At 35.9% G+C, this 22,686-nt stretch overlaps 1 protein-coding gene and 1 long non-coding RNA gene across 4 annotated transcripts in view; one reads left to right on the forward strand and one right to left on the reverse strand.

Moving 5' to 3' along the window:
- Positions 1–22,686, reverse strand: part of CPED1 (cadherin like and PC-esterase domain containing 1) — a 273,386-nt gene that overhangs the window by 77,946 nt on the left and 172,754 nt on the right. The gene's annotated exons all lie outside the window — the stretch shown is intronic.
- LOC123824057 overlaps positions 8,760–22,686 on the forward strand; it is a 36,238-nt gene continuing 22,311 nt past the window's right edge. The window contains exon 1 of the long non-coding RNA XR_006786641.1: positions 8,760–8,889. This is a non-coding gene — a long non-coding RNA (uncharacterized LOC123824057). The remainder of the gene's footprint in view (positions 8,890–22,686) is intronic.

A 22,686-nucleotide genomic window follows, 5' to 3' on the forward strand; every position in this document is an offset into this window, starting at 1 on the left:
CCCATATACACCATCCATCATATGCACAACTGTTATAAGTGCCCTGCTGTAGGAGAGGCTGGGGGGAAATGGTGAAAGAATCTCGGAGATGGATAACACTGGAAAGTGACAATGATGTTTAGAAATAGCCAATAGGTGTGGGAGTTAATAGTTGCAGATTCAAATATAATGTCAAAGCTTAAACAAATTTTTCCCCTCCCCAATTTCATTCTTCTCTGCTTCTGGCTCTCTGCTTTACTAGTAAGATCAGAAATAGGACCATCACGCAAGGTATTTTCAATGTATGCAAAGGTCCACTTATAACATTACTCATTATCTAGAAAATCTCTTTGATGCTTGCATCTTGACAAGACATCAAACAACATTTGACTAAAGTAGTTATTGTGGACCTAATTGTAGTGTCATTTTGTTGTGCTGGGAAAATAATGTTGAGGGACAGTACATAAATTGAATTGTTCAAATAATAATGCTTCCTTTTGTCTTTATACTATCTTTTTCAATTTCTGTGATGATGGTGCCAATTAAAAATATGTTTCATTGAGGTCTGAAACTGATATACCTCCCAGAGTTTTGGACCCAAAACTCAATGAAAAGGAACCACAGAGGCATGCAACCAATAACCACCCAAATTTGAGTGAATTAGAACTATTCTGTTTTGCCACACTAGTCAGAAAGCCACAGGCATTCCACCACCCCAAAAGGATCTGGAGAATTGACAGAAAATATAAAAAATGAACACAGATTGTACATAATTGTGCTGCTGCATTCTTACTTCAACAACCATAGAAAGAACCTTGTTTCAATTCAAAGGCTTCCCTTGCAACAATAAGAGCCTCTCTAATAACGATTTTGACATAGTTCTTCACTCAGCAAATTTTTAATATCCCTTTACAAATATATCCAAAAAATATATAACTCATTTTTTATTGTAAGGGAGGCAAATTCTTAAAAATTTACCTTTATTGTTTTTGTATTTTTCACACTGAAGAAATAGAGATGTGTAGAAAACTTTTAGAAGTCAAACACATTAATTCATTTTATTTCACAAATATTTACTGAGAAACTCAACTACATCAAGACAATTAATTGGGTACTGAAAAGAACTTCGTAGCTGGTGAGAGAAACTTATAATAGTGTGTTGTGCGGTCTGTGATTTGTGAGAAAAGGTAACCCCCCAAAAAAGATGCCTAAAGTCTCCCACACTTGGTCTAAAACCTCAAGATGAGTTCTTAGGAGATGAACTCAAATTGAGCATGTTTTCTGGGAAAGGGCGACAGCACTGGTGAAAGAATGACAAATTAGAGGAAACGATAGCAAAATGAGGTGTCCAGAAATTGAGGCACAAGATGGGAGTTGAAACCATGGGTCTATAATATAAGACTAGATTTTTTTATTTTTATTTTTTTTAATTTTATTTTAATTGTTTTTGCAGTACAATTTTCTATCTTTTACTCCCATCCCAACCCACTCATCCAACCCTCCCCTCCTCCCTCCCATTTCCACCTGCCCCTAGTTTTTATCCATGTGTCCTTTATACTCGTTCCTGTAAACCCTTCCCCTTTTCCCCTGAAATTCCCTCTCCTCTCCCCTCTGAACTCTGTCAGTCTGTTCTTTATTTCAGTGTCTTTGGTTATATTTTGCTTGTTTCTTTGTTTTGTTGTTTATGTTCCTGTTAAAGGTGAGATCATATGGTATTTGTCTTTTACTACCTGGCTTATTTCGCTTAGCATAATACTTTCCAGTTGCATCCATGGTGTTGCAAAGGATAGGAGCTCCTACTTTCTTTCTGCTGCATAGAATTCCATTGTGTAAATATACCATAGTTTTTTGATCCATTCATTTACTGATGGGCATCTAGATTGCTTCCAACATTTGACTATTGTAAATTGTGCTGCTATGAACATTGGGGTGCATAGGTTCTTTTGGATTGGTGTTTTAGGGTTATAAGACCAGATTTTATCTTCAAGGTAGGAGAGCCAAGACACTTGTGGACAGAAAAATTTTGCCCCTTAGAAAAGTCATCCTATTGCCTAGAATGTTATGAGACTAGAAGTAGAGAGAAACATGTATCAGAAGTCCAGGTGGGAAATAATGAAGATAAAATTTTAAAGATATGAAATATGTGGAAAAGCTAGAACTCAGTGATCAGTGAAGTGTAGGGAGAGGCAGAGAGAAAGACCACCACCCAAAATCTCAAAGAGTCTTTCTCAGTATATTTGATATATATTATTTCTGTTGAGAACTGCAAGAATATGAGCCATCTGACTTTATAGCTTTATTTCAATTAAACTCATAGTAATCTTAGAGTTAGATAAAAATGAAGGTTTCTTCTTAATTTCAATGTCTCTGGTTATATTTTGCTTGCTTGTTTGTTTTGTTGATTATGTTCCACTGGAGGTAGGAGGGGATAACGGGGGAAAAAAGGGACGAGTTGTCATGAACATGTATAAAGGACACATGGACAAAATCAAAGGAGGGTAGGATCAAGGGTGGGAAGTGGGGATGGCTGGGGTGGGGGAAATTGTGGGGGGAAAATGGAGACAACTGTACTTGAACAACAACAACAAAAAATGAAGGTTTGCTCTGCCTGTCTGAAATTGTTCATAAAGAGGCACTCATTTTATACACTGTTTGGGTATAGAAATTAATATTAGACTTTGTTTGACCTTTGACAATAATTACTAATGCTCTCCGTCAACATAATAAATGAATTTCAATACATACATCCCACCAAATAAAACTAGCAAGGTAGTTTCTGTTGGTTTTTGTGCACCAGCGACATTGAACTACTTGCAGTTTCTCAAGCACACTACTTTGCTTTTCATCTTCACTGCTGATGTCCCCTAGGCCAAGAAGGTGCCCTCCCCTTCAGCTTCCCTTCTACCAGTCTTTATAATAATCTCAGAAGTCTTCCCTAATACACTGAAACCAGTGCTTTACGTTGAAGACTGTGGGGCACAGGCTTACTCACTGGGGCATGAATTAGCTCACTAGGGCATGAGTTTCCCTATAAATCTGTACACTGTTAATCTCTGAAAACCTTACCTTTGTCCCATGGTCAGTATTTTTAGAAGTTTTTGAATTCAGTTTATATTCCAAAAGGTGGCAAAAAGCATGCATCAACCGGTTCTCTTATTTTTCCCCCCCTGGTACCTATTCCTTGAGATTTGGGAATATTTTCCTCATTCCTTTCTCACTTTCTCCAATGCCACATATTCCTTACCTCCAACTGAACTTGACATTTATAGGCTAAAGGAACTGATATTGTAACAGCCAACACTGGCCAGACAGGCTTTAAAACTCAGAAATGACTTGGGAGGGGGAAAATCTGATTTGTATGTGTGTGACTTTTGTAAACTAATTTGTAGTTTAACTCACATGACTTCACCACGATTTAATAAAATCCTGTCATCGCATTCAGTTTTCAGACTTTAGATGTTTGTTAAATGTTGTAGAATAATTCAGAGCTGATTTCATTTTTCAGAGTTTGAAAGACTATATTATTTAAGAACGTCAGAAAATGGTCAGAAAATGATATATATATATATATATATATATTTCTCTGCTAATAGGAAATAAAAGTGGGACAATTAAAAGTATTTTAAAATATCATCTGCTTATTTATTGTTCTAGTCTTCCTGAGTCTAGAAAAACATTGTCTCTCTAGTTTTTCTAAAGTTAGAATTGAAAGTAGTCACAGACAACAATACATGGGATGGAGGCAGTTTAGCGTCTGGAAAACATAGGACTGAGAGTGAGGAAACCTTAGCCTTTGTCCTGCTTAAAGTACTCAGATATGTGGTCCTGCACAGGGGAACTAACTGCTTTTGGCTTCAGTTTGTTCTACAAATTAGAAAGAAATGGGAGAGAATGGATAAATGTTACTTTCAATCAATATGGCACATTGAATTTAATAACTTGACATTCAGAAATGCACCTTACTATGTTAATAATACCATGCATTCATACTAATTATTTCTTTTATTTGCCACAAATTACTGCATGAGCTTTTCTGAGACTTTAAATGGCCTTGGGAAGCTACTAAAGAGTAAGAAGATGTCTATACTTTGCTTGACCATTCCTAAGATATTTCCTCAAACTTTACTCACAGTAGCAGATAAATAATGGGCAAACACACCAAAACACCAAAATGGTTTAAAAAACCAAGTCAGATCATGCTGTACTCATTCTCAAAGCCATCCAACCCTCTCCCTTTCACCTAAAAACATCCAGCCTTTAGCGTGGTCTACAAGGCTTTTCATGGTCTGTCTCCACTCCGCAGCTCCCCGTGCCCATCTCATTCTCTTTGCCTCTACTTTTCTCCTCACTCCCTCTACTGCAGCCACTCTGCTCCTCCAAAGGCTGCTGTTCTTCAAAGCATCAATACCACTCACTGCAGGGCTTTTGCACTTGTTGTCCCTTCTGTCTGGGATGTGCCTCCTAGAGAGCAAGGCTCCCTCTCTCCCTTCATTCAGGACCCTGCTCAGATGCCACCTCATCACAGAGACTTCTCTGACCAACTGTTAAACATGCCCTTCTCACTTTCTACGCTTTTACCTGCTTGATCTTTCTGCGTAATACTTGTCACTATCTAGAATATATTTGTTAAAAAAATGAAATGTCTCTTTAATCCAAATGCAAACTTCAAGAGACCAAGCATTTTGACTGTTTCTGTTTACTGCCTTGTTGCCCACTGTTACCACCTGGTGTCTATAATAGTGCCTGATACTTAACAAGTGCTCAGTAAGTACTTGTTGGTTTACCTGTGGAAAGACTCTTTACATCTATATCCTAAAAGCACACAGAGCTAAGATGATAAAGAAGGGTATTATATACAACTTATAAAAAAACTTAAAGAAATGGTGAGGACCAATCTCATTTCTTTTCCAAAATGTATGGGCACTTAAAAAGTTACCCATGGATAAGCTCTTTGTTTTTCATAAATTATAAGGTATCATGGCTAAATTACTTCTGCTAACAATCTTTGATTTTATGGAACTTTTTCATACTGACTTCAAAATATCTTCCATAAATGAATATTTTCCATAAATCTTAGAGCATGAAAGGTGTTAGAAGTGAAGATAAAATTGAATTTTCACACTACTTTGTGACAGTATGTCCACAACACTGAGGTAGGTCTGAAATTTCCCATAATTTATACCCATTCCTCTTGGAGAACTTCCTGAGATAATCACACAAGGTGTGATGGCAAATGGGAACCCAGGTGACTTGCTTTGGCTTGTGTCTGTGCCCAGTTTTCTTCAGTAAACAGAGAAGGTCACATACTCAAGTGCAAGGAGCAATGCCTCACTCCCCCAAGACTGAATCCCAATCTTATCATTTTTCCTCCCTCTTGCCAACGACATACCAAAGCCTACAGTCACACATGAGATGAGAAGGGCTTGCCTGCCACATCTCACTTGGTTTCTCGGTCACACCCCATGTACTTGGACCACCCTATCTGTTCTTTCTCGGCTTTGCCATGCCACATTCTCCTGAGTTCTTTCTTCAACTTTGCCCCTCCTATTTTGACTCTCTATTGGTTCCTCCCTTCCTCCACCTCAGAAAGTTGATTTTCTACACACAGTTTTTAGATTTCTTTTTTTTCTCCTTGCAAATGCTCTCTAGGAAGTGCCATCTGTCCCTACAAATTTGTTTCTGATGTTTTATTTGTAGAAAAGTTCATACAAAAGAAAAATAGTTGAAATAGTACACTGAACAACCATCTCAACAATTAGCAACATGTGGCCAATCTGATTTTTTCTAAACTCCACTCTCTAATCAACGGGATTATTGTTAAGCCATTTCCAGACCATCATGTCATTTCATTCATAAATTTTTAAATATGTGTCTCTAAAATGTAAACTCTTTTCATGCAAGTAAAATACTGTTACCAAATTTAGAAAAATTAATAACTCCTATTTCTCAGTAAATATCCAGTGTTTATTATTTTTTAAAGATTTTTTATTTACTTATTTTTAGAGTGAGAAAGGGGAGAGAGAGAGAGAGAAAGAGAGAGAGAGAGAGAGAGAGAGAGAGAGAGAGGGAGAAACATCAATGTGCGGTTGCTGGGGGCCATGGCCTGCAACCTAGGCATGTGCCCTGACTGGGAATCGAAACTGTGATGCCTGGTTTGCAGCCCGTGCTCAATCCACTGAGCTACATCAGCCAGGGCAGTGTTTATTATTTTGCATTTAGTTCTTTAAAATTTTTATTGAATTTATTGGGGTCACATTGGCTAATAAAATATATGTTTCAGGAGTATAATTCTAATACATCATTTGCACATTGTATTGTGTGTTCACCACCCCAAGTCTAGTCTCCTTCCATCACCATCTATTCCCCTTCACCCTTTCCTTCCTCCCCCATCCTCCTTTCCCTCTGCTAATCACCATACTGTGAGTCTGTGAAGGTTTTGTTGCTGTTTGTCTGCTTGCTTAGTTCTTTCACTTTTTCACCCATCCCTGCAACCCCCCTCCCCTCTGATCACTATATGTCTGTTTTCTGTATCTGTGAGTCTGTTCATTGTTCATAGTGCTTTTTAATCGGTGGTTTGTTTGAATTATGAGCCTAACAAGAACTGAACACTGCATCGAATTGATGGTACTGTGTGCTTCCCCATTGCATCATATCGAGAAGTACATAGTGTCTGGCTGTTCAATCTGCAACATTAAAATAAATTTTAAAATAATAAAATATAGTAAATCACCTATGATCCAGAATTACAGCCATATGTTACTATGAAGTGAGAGGGCACCAGAATATGAAGGCCAGCTCCCTTCTTTGTCCCTCAGGGTATAGAGACTTGGTAACGTCTAGGTTGCCTCACCATTCTGCTTTGCTTCTCAGCTCTCCTATCACCTGTGTAAGCAATCCCCTCAATTAAATTAACCCTGTTTGAAAGACCTGGAGTGTTTCCTGTTTTGGGCTGACCTGACTGATACAGACAAGAAGATCCCAGGTTTAATTCTGGACATGATGAGTCCGAGGTGACTTTATGTGTCATAAACAAAATTTAAACCCTCTGTCATAGCCTACAAAATGCTGTAGGACCTGACCCCTCTGTGCCTTTTCATTCTTTTCATGCACCAGCTTCTCCCTTGTCCAACCACCTTCTCGTCAAACTGGCCTTTGTTTCCTTTCTTCAAAAGGGCTAACTAAGCTCTTTCTTGCCACAGACCTTTAAGTGAGCAGTTTCCCATGCCTGCAATTTTCTTACCCAGACTTTCTCAAGACTGGTCTGCTCTTATGTGAAATATCCCCTTTACAGCGAGACCCTCTCTGACAACTCCACCTACAGGGCTCTTTCTCGTTATTCTTTATTTCCTTTATAGTATTTTGCATAATCTGTAATTACTATATTATTTATTTGAACATTCAATGTCTAGATCGAGTATTTGTAAATTCCATAGAGCAGGAGAGAAATCATGCATATTTCGTTGATTACTGTACCCCTGTGCCTAAAGCTTGCATCTACAGTGAAAAAATGAATGCACACATTCCTCAGCTGGCCAGGTGTGCTGGGGTGGACCCCAGCTGTTTCAAAGTAGAGCTTAGGTTGCAAGCACACAGGAGGCATCAGCGTCGCCTACACCCAGTGCTGAGTTCTTTGAAGCACAATGACTCAGCTCACAGAGGTACACGCCTACACACAAACCTTTGAGTTTGACCTCTGTGTGGAGGTTGAGAAGGTAGGTAGAAAATTTATTTTCTTTTCTAGAAAAGACAAGACAGATTTAACCAAATTGAATCACTGAGTAAAAAGAAATCCTAGCTTGATTAAACCAGTCTCCCTAGACTTGAAAAAGATTTAACATAACTTTAAGATAAAAATATTTATAGTAATTTTACAGAATGCATAATCCTTTCATTTCTTAGAATCTCACAAAATACTTTTTTTTAATAAACTGCTGGGCACTTATACTTTGATGTCTTATTTTGATAATTTTGCTAGTTACATGCACAATACCCTATTTATTGTGAATCTTCTAAGATTATATATTATGCTGATGTTCAGATTTGCAGGAAGTAAAAAAATTCATACTGGCCTAGGGAAAGCATTTTGGGGGAGGTAAAAAATATCGGGAATTCCAAACACAACCACATGACTCTCTTTTTAATAACCATATAGAAGGTAAGTGCTCATGTCTCACCCACAATAGATAAACATTATTTTATGAACTCTTAAAGTCATGGAAAAAGAAGCTTACTACAAATCCCCATGCACACAATTTTTAGGTAATTTACAAGTCTTGAAATATATCCTATCAATGATAAATAGAGAATTAGGCTATAACAAAAATATGGAGAGCATTTGAAAATTTGTTTCCCTCTCTGCTCAAAATTACATACAACATTGTAAATATGGAATAATGTTGTGGGAAGGAAAGCAAATGAAAACATATAAAACTAAATGCCTCTTTTGTCCTGGGTCTATTTTCTTAATGATGTTGTAGAAAGGCAACAAGTGTAACTATCAAAAATATTTGTATTCCATAATAATCAATTTTGTATCCAGTTTACTAGATACAGTTCTCAACACTTTAATACATTACCATGTGTGGATAATTATTTGCTTGCCAAGCATTTGAAATGTCCTATGTCAGATTACTACCAATCCACTGAGATTTTCCCAGCATATGCTCCCTTTCCTCTTGGCTCATGGGTTGTTTGAGCAAAACATCTCAGTTATCAGCAGCATACTAGACTTCTTAGTAGGTAAAAAGCCATTAGGAAGCTGTGATAATTGAACACAGGTCAGCAGGAACAATTCATTATAAGAACCTCCAGTAAATGCACAGTTTGCCTATGTCCACCAAACATACTTGCTTGCTGAGTTTTGCACTCCCAACTATGAAGCTTCATAGAGACCAAGAATGAGGTGCAAAGGTAATCATATTGGACGTTTTCTTCCTCCCTCCCTCCCTCCCTCTCTCTCTCTCTCTCTCTCTCCCTCTCTCTCTTTCTTTTCTTTCTTTCTTTTCTTTCTTTCTTTCTTTCTTTCTTTCTTTCTTTCTTTCTTTCTTTCTTTCTTTCTTTCTTTCTTTCTTTCTTTCTTTCTTTCTTTCTTCTTTCTATTGTGTTCTAATACAGTTGTCTGTATTTCCCCCCTACTGATTTTCCATCCCTAAGTCTCACCCTCCATCCTTCCCCACTTTGGCTTTGTCCATGAGTCCTTTATATATGTTCCTTGATGACCCTTCCTCTCTTTCCCCTGTTAGCCCCCTCCTCTCCCCCCCCCATTACTTTTCATTTGTTCTTAATTTCAATGTCTCTGGTTATATTTTGCTTGCTTGTTTTGTTGATTAGGTTCCACTTATAGGTGAGCTCATATGGTATTTGTCTTCCACCACCTGGCTTACTTCACTTAGCATAATGCTCTCCAGTTCCATCCACGCTGTTGCAAAGGGTAGGAGCTCCTTCTTTTTTTCTGCTGCATAGAATTCCATTCTGTAAATGTACCATAGTTTTTTTATTCACTCATTTACTGGTGGGCACCTAGATTGCTTCCAGCACTTGGCTATTGTAAATTCTGCTGCTATGAACATTGGGGTGCATAGGTTCTTTTGAATTAGTGTTTCAAGATTCTTAGGGTATAATCCCAGAAGTGGAATTGCTGGATCAAAAGGTAGTTCCACTTTTAGTTTTCTGAGGAAATTCCATACTGTTTTTTACAGTGGCTACACCAGTGTGCATTCCCACCAACAGTGCACTAGGGTTCCCTTTTTTCCACAACCTCGCCAGCACTTGTTGTTTGTTGATTTGTTGATAATGGTTATTCTGACTGGTGTGAAGTGGTATCTCATTGTGGTTTTAATTTGCATATCTCTGATGGCTAGTGATGCTGAGCATCCTTTCATATGTTTCTGGGCCCTCTGTATGTCCTCCTTGGAGAAGTGTCTGTTCACGTCCTTTGCCCATTTTTTAATTGGATTGTTTGTCTTCCTGGAGTGAAGTCGAGTGAGTTCTTTCTGTATTTTGGAGATCAAGTTCTTGTCTGAGATATCATTGGCAAATATATTTTCCCATATGGTTGGTTCCCTTTTCATTTTGCTGATGTTTTCTTTAGCTGTGCAGAAACTTTTTAATTTGATGAGGTCCCATTTGTTTATTCTTTCCTTTACGTTGCTTGCTCTAGGGGATATATCGGTGAAAATATTGCTGTGTGGAATATCTGAGATTTTCCTGCCTATGTACTCCTCTAGGAATTTTATGGTGTGTGACTTATATTTAAGTCTTTTTATCCACATTAAGTTTATTTTTGTGTATGGTGTAAGTTGGTGTTTGAGTTTATTTTTTCTTTCTTCCTTTTTTTTTTTGCATGTAGCTGTTCAGATCTCCCAACACCATTTGTTGAAAAGACTATTTTTACTCCATTTTATGCTTCTGCCCCTTTGTTGAATATTAATTAACCATAGGGACTTAGGTTTATTTCAGGACTCTCTATTCTGTTCCACTGATCTATGTGTCTGTTCTTATGCCAGTACCAGACTGCTTTGATTCCCATGGACTTGTAATATAGTTTTATATCAGGTATGGTGATCCCTCCTACTTTGTTCTTCTTTCTCAAAATTGCTACAGCTACTCAGGGTTGTTTATGGTTCCAAGTAAATTTTTGAATGGACTTTATCTTTCTGTATGTAGTTTTTACCCAAACCTACTATCACTTGGGTATTGATTCTACAACTTAAAACTGTACTCTTAATTACTGGCAATAAAATACATTCTATATTTTGCTCTTGGCTATTATATTTTATCAACATTTGTACATTTGTATTTATTTTATCTCCTGTGGTTTAAAAGGGATTCTGGAATTAAAATTTAAACTTGTTTAAGGTAAAAATAGATACCTTCAAATGATCTTACCCTGTTTTCCCTGCTACTTGTCATAATCACTTATGAACTGTATATGTATAATTACCAGAGTAAGAGTATGGGCTATTCCTTGTATCTAATTCCATCTCAGTAAGCGATACATCATTTGCTACATTTTTTTGGTGTAGCAAATATTTATATTTGTTGATATCATTTAGAAATTTCCAGTGACAGTATATTGTTCTTCATAAAGAACACATAAAGTCATGTAGACCTGATACTAGGGACCTAGAGAACTTTTATTCTGCTTGGAAATAGATTTGCACCTAGCCATACTTATTCATGCAGCCATTATGCAATTGTTTACGAGGAACAGCATCCGTATCAGAGAGGTTTTGCTGCAGGCTGATGTGTAGTATTAACTACAGGACAGAGTGAGGTTAATCTACTCATAAAGAAATTTTTGTGTCTCCTTCACTCCTTATTTAACCATAGAATTAAATAGTTCCAGCCATAGCAACAATTATTTCTATGTGTTCAACTATATTCTTAATTGAATACTGTTTCCTTCTGTAAGTTTTGCAAAGGTCACTTGGTTAAAGAAACTTAACTGTTTTCAGAGTGAAGAAGTTGTTTATCTTTTATTTAAAACTTATTTATTTTTCTGTTCTCCCATTAATTTGTTAATCAGTAAGAACTGAGTACACTTCTACTGCACCTATTTTGAAATAATTTTCTGTTCACCCGCCTCTAGTTCTTATTCTAATTTCTTTGTCAGGTTTTTCAGTAAAGCAATTGTTAAGTGTTCTCAAAGTGTAACTCAGAAAATAGTTACAATTATGTTTAATATTGCTAAAATTGGAAGAAATAGAAAACCCACCCACTAGTCTTCTGTATGAAATACAATGAAAAACTTAAAAATGTCTCCTTAAAGTTGAACAAGAAAGGCTAATCATTCTATGGCTTTTGATGGGTGTAATAAAACCCAGAAATAATGAAAAGCAGCTTTGGAATTAAATTAAAACAATAGCTTATTTTCCACTTATCTGAAACTGGACCAGAATCTCAACAGCATTTACATTTCAACTGTTCACAAAAACTGTTGATTTGCCCTCAGTTTTTTCTATGGACTTAACCCAACACCACCCCCACCTTTTATAATTTATCATTTAAATAATAGCAAAGTGGCTAAATCAAAAACTCTTCAACATCCAATGAAGAATTCAATTGTGGTTCCACTTCTTCCTCTTAGATGAAAAGAGTCACAGGAAAACTTTTAAAGAGGTGTGGAAAACAATTTGCATGAATCTTTAATCAATAGTCTGGTACCTCTTCAGTTGTCAAAACTTAAACATATTTTGTGCCTTATTCTTGCAACGTGTTCTAAACCAGCTTAGAAAGCAATATTGAAATTTACCTGAAAAAAATATCAATGATGTTCTTCCATTCACATCTAATCCCTGCTAATAGGTGGAGTAGTTTGTGTAAGTTAAACATTTACTCAAGCAGTTTACTACAGTCATTCATTCACTTATCTGCTCTCTGTTACTTTGTCTATTAAGTGCAAAGGTCTGTGAGGAAATGTGAAAAAAAAAAAGCCAAAGGCTTAAGGAATGTATGAAAGACTTCCAGCCTTCTGAAATACTCTATAGATATGTGGAATTCTTGAGGGCCTACATCGCCTTCCCTTCCCTTGGGAAGCTTTTAGAGGACAAGGGCCCATATTTATTCTCAAATCCACACACAAATTAATATTCAGTAAATACCTCTCAGCTGATGATTATCATCAACTCTAGTTTTCAAAAGTTATAAAAACTTAAAAGCAAATACTACTCAAATTTAAAAATTTTCATTGTCATATGTCACTTTATTCTCTGCTGGCAATTACAAACAGAAGAATTTCTAAACTGAAGGAAAGCAGAAACTTCTAGAGAACTTGAGGGAAAGAACAGTGGAGTTGCCATAAACCAAATGTTTCTAGGCCAAAAGTTTAGATGAGCACTCTTGCACTTGGGGGAAGCTTGTGGGCTCTATGGCACGTGATTACTGTGAATTATCTGTGACTGTTAATAATTACAATTACTACAATAATTGCAGATTCTTACAATTTTGTAAGACTTTGCAGGAAAACAAAATGAACTTTTTGTTCAAAAGGACAAAGTTTGGATTTTAGAATAATAAATACAAATAATTCTTTGAAGAAAAAAGTGCTAGTGTAAAGGGTAGTAAGGAAAAGATGGAATGAATAAATACATCAAACACCTTCCACATACCGGGCTCAGTGGTCCTCAGGCTGCCTATGTTTGTCCATTTAAATAATACAATGGCTCATCAGAGTAGGTACTATTTTCCCTTTCTTAGAGATGAGGTAAAGAAACTTGTCCAAAGCAATCCCAACAGCAAAGGGAAAACCAGAATTGAAGCCCAAGACTGTCTGTCTGTCTAGAACTTAGGCCCTTAGCAGCGGTGTTTTCCTCTTAGCACCACTTCTGATTCCATCGAACATCAGTTGGAATAGAAGAGAAGAAGTTTTAGAAACCTAATGACTCTCAATAATTACAGAACAAATAATGAAAGAAGGAGAAAACAAAGGGCATGGGAAGGGGAAGGAAGGAGGGAAAGAGAAAGACAGAAGGAAGGCAGGTGGGAAAGGAGGAATGAACTAGGAAGGAAGGTGGGAGGGAGGGAGGAAGAAGATGACAAATGAACTGTTACCAGTTACTTTCTCTATTCATTTCTTTCCTCTGTCTATGGATTTCTTTCATTTGAATAAAGGCCAGTCTCCTTTTAATGAAGAAATAAATACCATAACATGGTTTACCCAACTCTTCTGGCATTATCTTTAATGCATTTTATATGAATTTTTATTTCAGGAAATGTAACATCACCAAAACTAAAAAAACCTTCATTTAAGAATTTAAGTATTTAAGTGTGAGGTTGATAGGTTTAGTTTTACTGTAGCTTTTATTGTTCTTTTATTGTTTTGTGTTGTCTAAAAATTAAAAATTATTTTAATATGTTGGATAAGTCCAGTGCAGAATATTTTTGTGAGACAAGTAATGTGTGTGACACAGCTGATACAGACAGATACAAATGGCCCCCTGACTAGTATCCTACCTTTATTTTGGAATACATACAGCTTTTGTATGGGATATAGCTTTTGAACTTTCATATATCAGTTTCTTCCAGAAATATCTGATTCAGAAAAATGTTAAGAGTTGTGGGGCTAAAACATAATTAATATACATCCAATACATTTTTATTTATGGTTGCTGGACAATCACATCCCAGTCCTGCTGTAAACTGAGTGTGTGACCTTTGAAAAGGGATGCATCCACTCTCTGCCTCATTTTCCTTTCTGTAAAATAAACCTAATAAAAGAAAGTTATTGATATTTTTGGAAGATGTAGGTTTTAACAATTTTACTAAGGTTGATTAGAATATTACAAATCTATAGATGCAAACAATAATACTTGCAAACTTTTACTATTAATCAAGCTGACATTTTGGCTAAGAACTAATACATCCTATTTAGAATTGTAATTACAGAGCATTTTTATGGTACTTTTCTGATATAGAATATATTTATCCTTCAGCATCCATAGGGGATCAGTTCTGGGACCTGTTCCCCAGATACCCAAATCCAGTGATGCTCAAGTCCCTTTGCCCTCAATATCCTTGGGTTCTGCATCCTCAGATATGGAGGGCCCACTGTATAAATTTTTAAGACAACTCATGATTACCATTCAAAATCAATAATATATTTATGTATCAATCATAACAATATTCTGTAAGGAATGTATTTCAAACAAGTGTCTTTAATTCCATCCACAGAAACATAAATTCCAACATAATTCATTGTCAAGGCCTGGACTTGGTAGTTCTTTACCGACCAATATTTAAACATCTTGACATTAGAGCAACTATGAACTCCATGCCCCAGTGCATTTTACACTTCTTATACTGTTTCTTCTGCATGGAATATCTTAGATGGTGAGTGAAATACACTTAAACCTTCTGGGATACCTGAAGAATATACCACTGTGTCAAGCAAGCGGAGAACTGTTCATAGTTTTTCAAAACTGTAAAACAGGTGGCAGTTGAAACACAGTTGTCCCTCCTGCAGTATGATAGTCACTTGTATGAAAATGTAATGAATCAGTTTAAGAATCATCACACACTATCCCATGCAGTTTGCCTGAAGCTGTTAGGTATTTTTTGAAAATGATAAAAAAATAGTAGTTTAAAAATTATTTTATAAAATTAGTCAAGTTAGTTTGAAGATAATTAGATATTAAGACACATCCCTGTTAATCACCCCATTAGTTTTAAAAATTACTAAGAAAGCATGAGAGAGGAGGTATTTTAAAAACTGTTGGTTGGTCATTTAATGATAGCATTCTGTTTCTACCATTAAGGGTAGATTTAACTCTTCCTTTTTTCTCTTTACTTTTCCATTGTGCAGGGAAGAAATATGTATGAGGTCTTTCCAGAAAATCTCCAGTCATTGTTAATATAATGAGAACAGTTTGCAGGACATTGATGTAACCTGGCAGCAAAGGAGAGTGATCTGGAATGTGCATGTGTGAACAATGATGACTTCACTGTACTAATCAGTGGGGGCAGTAGATGCCTCTGAGTGAGCATGTGTACTGTGTGGCCGTTGCATTCAAAATAACTGAGTGAGTAGAGCAACGAGTCTGCATCAAAATTGGCATGAAGTGTGAACATTCCTCTGTGTAAACTATTTGGATGATTCAAAAAGCTGCAACTGTGGGCAACTGGTGATTGGCAGCTTCATCACGACAACGTGCCTGCTCCTGCATCATGTCTCGTGCAGTTTTTGGAGAAACTTCAAATCACCCAGGTGACTCAGCCCCTCTACAGCCCAGATTTGGCACCCATGTCTTCAGGTTTTTCCCCAAGCTAAAATCATCTTTTAAAGAAAAGAGGTTTTAGACCATAGCTGAGATTCAGGAAAATATGACAGGGCAGCTAATGGCGATTGGGAGAACTGTGTGAGGTCCCAAGATGCCTACTTTGAAGGGTCAATGTTCTGTCTACAATGTTTCTTGCATCTGGTATCTTCTTCAACAAATGTCCCTATATTTGTAGTACATGGCTGGATATTTTCTGGATGGACCTCATATGTGGCTCTAAAAACTGGGGCCAATAGTAATAAATGGAAGCAGTACAGAGTATACCAAGGTGTAACTCATTGCAGACATGAATACAAGCCAGGAACATGTGAAGAATAGAGTGCAAAAAATGTAGCACGTAATTATAGATTTTTGTCATGCAATCTATTTGTTTGTTTAAATAATTATTTTTGTAGGATACTACTATCCTATTGGTTTCAAAGTACTAAAATAAATATTAAATTATATCTTCTTCACCTGAAGGACTACTTACTTTGTTATTTTTCACTTTTCTGAAGTCTGTTATGTCTTTTTAAAAATTAAAATTAGGTAATGTCAAGTTTAAACTACCAATTAAAGGATAATACAGAATCTAGTGTTTTTTAGAAGGAAATTGACAAAACAGATGTATTCTACTTGAAAAAGGAAAAAGTATATCTTTGTAACTGTGCATGAATAATGGATAAAACTAAATTAAGAGCCTCAGAAATCCTGAAAGAAAATCAAATTTCCTGGCACATTACAAGTCTATTTTCATTTCAATGCCGATATTTTCCCAAAGAAAGATACTTCTAAAAATCCATGAAATTATTCATGTGTTAGCAAAAGAAAAAAAAAGTCCACCAGCTGACAAACATTGTCTTCCCTGCAGTGTGACAATCTACTCATATGAGAACATGAGTCAGTTTAAGAATCATCACATGACTCTTGCAGTTTGTCCAAGTGCAGTGGAACCCTTACTGTCAGAAATGTGTCAGAAAGGAAATTAGACATCATCTGGGCCACATCTGACATGATGTCAGGATTCTGGAAATACAAGAAATCTCATTTATGAGAAGACAGCAAAGTGATAGTGTGAACAAAGTCATACTGTGAACAAAAAACAACCACAAATCAGTTCTATGCTCTAAGTGTGAAGTTTTTGATTCCAATGTGTATCACAGAACACAGCATAATCATTGTTAGCTTCTTTTTTGCTCCAAAACACTGAATAATTTAAAACACTAAATGTTTACAAATGAGTCTATCAAAGTAATGAAATTAATTTTACTTCTTATAATAATTAAAGTGCACTTTCCCCTCACTACCTTGGACCAGGGCTAAATAATAAACTTTAAAGCACACTGGTTAAAAAGCCAGCTATAGGGATTATACCCTAAGAACCCTGAAACACCAATTAAAAAAACCTATGCACCCCAATGTTTATAGCAGCACAATTTACAATAGGCAAGTGCTGGAAGCAACCTAAGTACCCATCAGTAAATGAATGGATTGAAAACTATGGTACATTTACATAATGAAATACTACACAGCAGAAAAAAAGAAGGAGCTCCTACCCTTTGCAACAGCATGGATGGAACTGGAGAGCATTATGCTAAGTGAAATAAGCCAGGCGGTGAGGGACAAATACCACATGATCTCACCTTTAAGTAGAATCTAATCAACAAATAAAATATAACCAGAAACATTGAAATAAAGAACAAACTGACAATAACCAGAGGGGAGATAGGAGGTGATAATGGGGGGAAAAAAGGAAGGGTTTTCAGGAACATCTATAAAGGACACATGGACAAAAACCAAAGGAGGGTAGGATTGAAGGTGGGAGATAGGGATGGTTGGGGTGTGGGGATTGGCAGGGGGGAATGAAGAAACCTGTACTTGAACAACAGTAAAAAAAATAAAAAAATTAAAAAAATAAAATAAATAAATAAATATACAATACACTAAAAAAAAAGCCAGCTGTAAACTGCTGCTGAGTTTAAAAGCCATTGCCACTGAACTATTATTCCTCTGAAATCCTAAGCATCTGAACACACTTAAATTCATATAGACAATAGAAACACAAGAATGTGAAGCAAATAAAGTGAGTTTCATATTAAAGGCTTAAGCTATAGACACAGGAAAAAACTGTCTTCTGGTACTATTTGGAAGAAGGTACCGGAAACACTCCTTTCTGTGCTATTGTGGTAGTACTCCAGCAAGATGTAGGGCATAAAATTATCTTCAGATAATAATCCTTCTCATCCTTGAAATTTATTGCACATGTACATTAAGATATAAAGGGTTATGTTAAGTTTTATATATATTATCTATATATTATATATAATTTATTATATATATATAAAATTTATCCTCATTCACTCCTTTCATACTCCCTTAAAACCTAGTTTATGCCCTCATCATTCCAGGGAAAAATAGTTTCTTATAAGGTCTCTATCCTCCTAACTAACACACTCTTATACATCTCTACTTTTCTAGAGCATTCGATTCCTCTGATTACTCATTTTTGAAACACCTTTCACTCTTGATTTTCAAAATATGGTACATCTTGGTTCTCCTCCCATATCTTGAACCTGGTGTTTCTGTTGCACATGCTTGTTCCTTCCTTTCTCCTACCCTCTAAATATAGGGATCTCCTAAGATTCTTTATTCTTTATTGGACATCTTCATTCTCTGCCTTGGATGATCTCATATGGCTTCACAGACTCAATTGCCAAATTCATGCCATTGTAACAGTGGAAAACTGTAATGGTGGGAAATTGTAACCCACCCCAACATTCTTTTGACATTGTTTCTGTAAGTGCTGGCTCTGGCTAATATGTAGTTTGTAGATGTACAGCATGTTTGTATAAGAACCTTAGGAACGAACTTCAAAAGATACAGACTTAGACTTACAGCCATCTCAGCTCCAGGAGATTTGCTGACCTTCATCCATGGAGCTAGGGTGACATAAAGTCAAGATGACATGAATCCAGGATGACCAAACCAGGATGATGCACACCAGACCATCACTTGCCTTATCAGCATGGACTATGCTAGTCTGCATGTAGAGGCCTTTTCAACCCCTTTCCTTGATCTCTTTGTTCTGTTCCCCCTTCCCTCCTGATAAAAACCTCTGTGTCCACTCAGATGTGGAGATGGGCTTTGTGACATGAGTCCCCCATTTTCCCAGAGAGATGGGCTTTTTGACATAGATTTCCCATCTTCTCAGGGAGATGGACTATGTAACATGAGCTCCCAGTCTTCCCAGGAGGTGAGCTTGTGAAACATCTCTCATCTTCCAGGTGGCCAGCACCTGAAAATAAACTTTCCTTTACATCAGCACCTGCCTCTTTGACTATTGTCTTTCATAACGGCAGGCGGCTAGACCTGCATTCAGTTACACCACTGACAGCCACATCTCCAAGCCTGCTCTCAACCTTCACCTTCAAATTTCTATTCAGTTGTCTGTTATCTCTACTACATGACTCACCTGTGCTTGCTTCCTTTCTAAAGATTTCAAAAATTCCCATGATAGACATTACATAAATAACTTGTATTTTACTTAAGATTGCCCTGGTATTTTTCAAAATGAGAGAATATATATTGAGAAAGTGTACAATAGGTTACGTCAGAGTGGTTCTTTCTACTGTCTATACATATGTACAAAGTAGCAATGTTTTTCTTTCTAAATCGAATCTGTTTGACAAGGTATATAGGCAGTTACACAGATAAAAAGTTGTCTCCCTCCAGGAGTTGCTGCACCTTTCAGATATTTGCATGCTGTTGTCATGCTCCTCTCTTTTCTTTTTAGACATGTTTGGGTTCTTTAATCATAGTTAATAAATCAGTCCTTTCATTCTCTTAATGGTTTTCTTGCTTTTCTCTGAACTCCATCCAATTGGTTTATATTTTTTAGTAATGAGGAAACCAAAAATAAATGTAATATTCCAACTGTGATTCTTTTCATAAATGAATTCCAAATGTGATATTACAAAAGCAATTGGTATTCTGTAAAACACTTTTTAAAAACTCAAACATAAAACCAAGGAAAACAAAAGGAAAGAGCAAGAGATAGTGATGGCTTCTGTGAATGTTGTACCTCCATGAAATAGTCATAGAAATTCCCCTCTGCTTTGATGCTACTTGGTAAGCTTTTTTTGCTGTTGTTATTATTATTCACATTATTTCTAGGAAGAAAAATTCCTGGTATTACTTTAATCCTATCTCCATCAACAGGGTCCTGCTAGCATTAGACTAATTCCTTGATTGCTTCATACCTGCCTGTCTTAATACATCAGGTATCATTCATTCCAGGCCATTCAGTGTCAGAGGCCACTCACCCCAAGTCAACTTGCTGCTTCGTGTACACTTGCTGCCACCATTATAATGAAAAAATAAGATGAACTATGTCCCGTGGTTTAGCTGCCTTCCTCACAAATCTGTTGTTAAGAACTGCTCCCGGTTCTCTCACGTCGCTGGCCCACTCCAGTGCCAGCTTCATCCTTCCTCTGTCACTCTTTTTATACTGGGTGGGGGAACCTCCATGTTGTGCTGACAATTTCCAAAATAAAATAATCATTAATCCAAATATCCAAATTTATTTTAACTTAAAAATTAGACCTTTATTTTAAAGATCATTCATCCTCAATTTTAGGACTGCCTTGAAGTGTTTAATTTGAATCCAAGAAACAAAAAAAATGTATTGCCATATACTTTGATGGCTTTTAGCTAAAAAAGTGGAAGAGTAGTAGAGAATATGAGACAGGAACCAAACTGCCTGCATTCAAATCCTAGCTCCACTGTCCCATGTAATTTCTGTGAGATGCTTAACAGCTCTGTGGCTCAGTATTTATAACTGTAAAATGAGGACATTAATAAGAATACTGATTTCACAGGGCTATGATGATTAAATGAGTTTCAACATGTAAAACACTATTATTTTGTGAGTGAGTAGTTACTAGCACCTCTGAAGAACTGCTTGTCATTAAGCCAAATGGCAAGAGAGGACATCAAGTCCCACCCAGTGTCCAACAAAAGTGGTCTTTGCCTCAGGGACATTGATTTCTAGCTGGATATTCAAAATATGTACATATACAAGGAAGATGACAATCATAGCCCAGTATATGTGTTTTATACAGACCCAGACTCATTCGTATAAAGTTTCAAACTATTAGTCACTAGAGACTTGCAAATCCTTCCATACTAAATCCAGATTATTCTTCTTAACCTGATCAGCAGAGCCTGCTGGATCTGCCAATACATGAAGTAATCAAAAACATGCATTTACTCCAGATTATCATAGATTTTATTGAGTTTAGTATCTGCCTTTGCACAGAATAAAATATGATATAAAACCTTAAAATATACAGGTATTTGCACTAAGTTATCTAACTATCTATCTATCCTCTATCCTTTTATAATAGGTCTTCCTTATATTTTAAACAGACAGGCACATAAATCAAAATTCTGAAAGGATATATATCATATTTGTTAACATATTTTATTAACACCAATATCACCATACCTTTATATGAGAAAGCAGTTTTCTATAATTTTTAATTTTCATAGGAGATTTGTTAACTATAATAAAGGAAGAAAAAAATTCTCCAGCATAGTTTCAGCTTTAGAAAAAAAATAACTAACAAAATTAAGAGTATTTCAGTCTGGACAGAATTGATAAAACTGTGAGATAAAAAAATGTATATCCTTGGCTTTTAATGCTTATCTACCACTACAAACTAAGCACTAAATTTATTTTTTAAAAGTCACTAGTTATTTGTACATCTGTAAATATATATCTCCCAACATTTAATGTAAGATACTAGTTTCTCCTCTTCCAGTACAATCCTTTCTGTGGCAGACCTAATCACTTTCCTGAGTACACGGAGCAGCCTGGGACTTACAGAGGGATGTGGTCTGTGAGTTATGAGCTGATTGACCTTGATAGTTGTTTTACTTTCCCTCCTTCAAGTTCTACTTTGTTACTCCATTTTATATAGTTTTCACTATAAGCCATTTACTTCAAAGTGCTGCTTTTCAGAGAAGGTTATAAATAAAAAGGTTTTAGAAAGAAAAAGAGACTCAACCCTAGAATTTCTGATTCCAAATTCTAAGATCAGGATGATAGTTGAAAATATATCACTGTCCTTTAGAACTCAATTTAATAGTAATTATTCACTGATTTTTATAATGACTGAGTTTTAATTTAGGAATCAATAGAGACACCCCAATTCTTAGGCATTGAGAAATTTAAAAACACTAAGAAATACCATTTATACATTATGGTAGGAATATACAATATAGGTTTATGGGATATTAGGAAAAGTTTGAAAAAAATATTCAAATTTCTCAGATAATTTCATAACATTATTTTATTGTATTGAATGAGATTAACAAAAAAAGCCCAAATTATGTTTAATAACCTGAACAGGTTGTAGAAAAACATTAGTGTGAAGACAGGTTCAGAAGATACTGTGGATGGATATAACAACATTGTATATTTTAAAAATTCTTTCTTCCAGTGAAATCTACCGTTGTGTGAGTAACAGCAGAGTTTGGAATATGGTATGATGCTAATAAAGATACAGTTATTTCTCATCTGGGAAAATTTACTGGGCAATGGACACATGAGTGACCAGAAACTAAGTTTATGGATTTCTCTAAATTTAGGTATTATATTTTTATTTGATAAAGTATTATTTCTATTATCAATTAAAACAAACTCAGTTTCCTAGAAAATATATAGAGATGCATTAAAGAAAACAGGAAAATTTGAGTAATTCTAATGTTTTGGCATAGAAATTATCCTAAATTTAAATATTGAGGAAGATTAATATTTACTGAATGTATTAGAAATCCTTTAACCAACACTTTATGACTCATTTAATGACAAAACTTTTCCTCGATTATCTGTCAACATTAGATTGAAAGACATAAGAATCTCATCTTCAGGATTTTAATGAAGGATGAA

This window comes from Phyllostomus hastatus, unplaced genomic scaffold, assembly GCF_019186645.2.
Source record: "Phyllostomus hastatus isolate PE091 unplaced genomic scaffold, TTU_PhHast_1.1 phas_contig_118, whole genome shotgun sequence".
NCBI lineage: Eukaryota > Metazoa > Chordata > Mammalia > Chiroptera > Phyllostomidae > Phyllostomus > Phyllostomus hastatus.